The 878-nt window shown below is 27.1% G+C and overlaps 1 long non-coding RNA gene across 1 annotated transcript; it reads left to right on the plus strand.

Moving 5' to 3' along the window:
• LOC123258831 lies at positions 1-533 on the plus strand. Its single transcript, XR_006508148.1, has 2 exons — positions 1-351; positions 474-533. It is a non-coding gene; the product is annotated as an uncharacterized LOC123258831 (long non-coding RNA).
• The last annotated feature ends 345 nt before the right edge of the window (positions 534-878 follow it).

An 878-nucleotide genomic window follows, 5' to 3' on the forward strand; every position in this document is an offset into this window, starting at 1 on the left:
TTAATTTTTAAAAGAACATTTTCAATGTATATATATACTAAAGCAAAGTATAAGTAGAGCCCTCGGGAGTTATACCTATATACATTACAAACTTATTGTAGATGAACTATAGCTATAGATTTACGCACCTATATTATAGTATATGATACCCAGTGGATTTTGACATTTAAACGTAGACATGTTTTTAGTCTAGTAAGAATCAAGTTTTACTTTTTAAATATATCGTATATAATAACTGCAGCTTTATTATAACACAAATAGTTGATATGAGCAATAAAACAAATTGTTTTAAAGAAAAAAAATACGCTCAAAAATATTCGAAGCAATGGGAACAAGACGAAAACTTAAAAGGTTAATTTGTTATATTTTTGATAATTTTTAAAGCATTTTCGATAATCTTAAGTATGTTTTATTTAGTTACACAATTAAAAAATTTTTTTTATTAATAATATTTTTTTTCAATATTGTTTTAGATTGGATAGCTCCTGATCCTACTGGTAACTGTCAAAAAGCTTATTGTAAATATTGCCGTACTATTTAAGTAGCACATAAAAAAGATTTAGGCAAGCATGCGATATCAATTAAACATAAAAATGCTGTTGGTAAAGATTAACAAGCAAAATTTTGTCGTGCAATAAACGTGATAAAACCTTCTAACAATAAAGTTAAAGTTGCTGAACTTCAACTAGCCGCATTTATAGCAGAACATACATCAATTATCACAGTTGATCACTTGACAGAATTGTTGAAAAAAATTGAACCAAGTGTACAGCACTTATAAAAAATATTTTAGTTCCGTGTATGCTCGAAGACTTAGTGAATGATATGAAGGAATTTCCCTACTCACTTATTATTGATGAAAGCACTGATATATCGAC

Source organism: Cotesia glomerata, linkage group LG2, assembly GCF_020080835.1.
Source record: "Cotesia glomerata isolate CgM1 linkage group LG2, MPM_Cglom_v2.3, whole genome shotgun sequence".
In the NCBI taxonomy this organism is placed as follows: Eukaryota; Metazoa; Arthropoda; class Insecta; order Hymenoptera; family Braconidae; genus Cotesia; species Cotesia glomerata.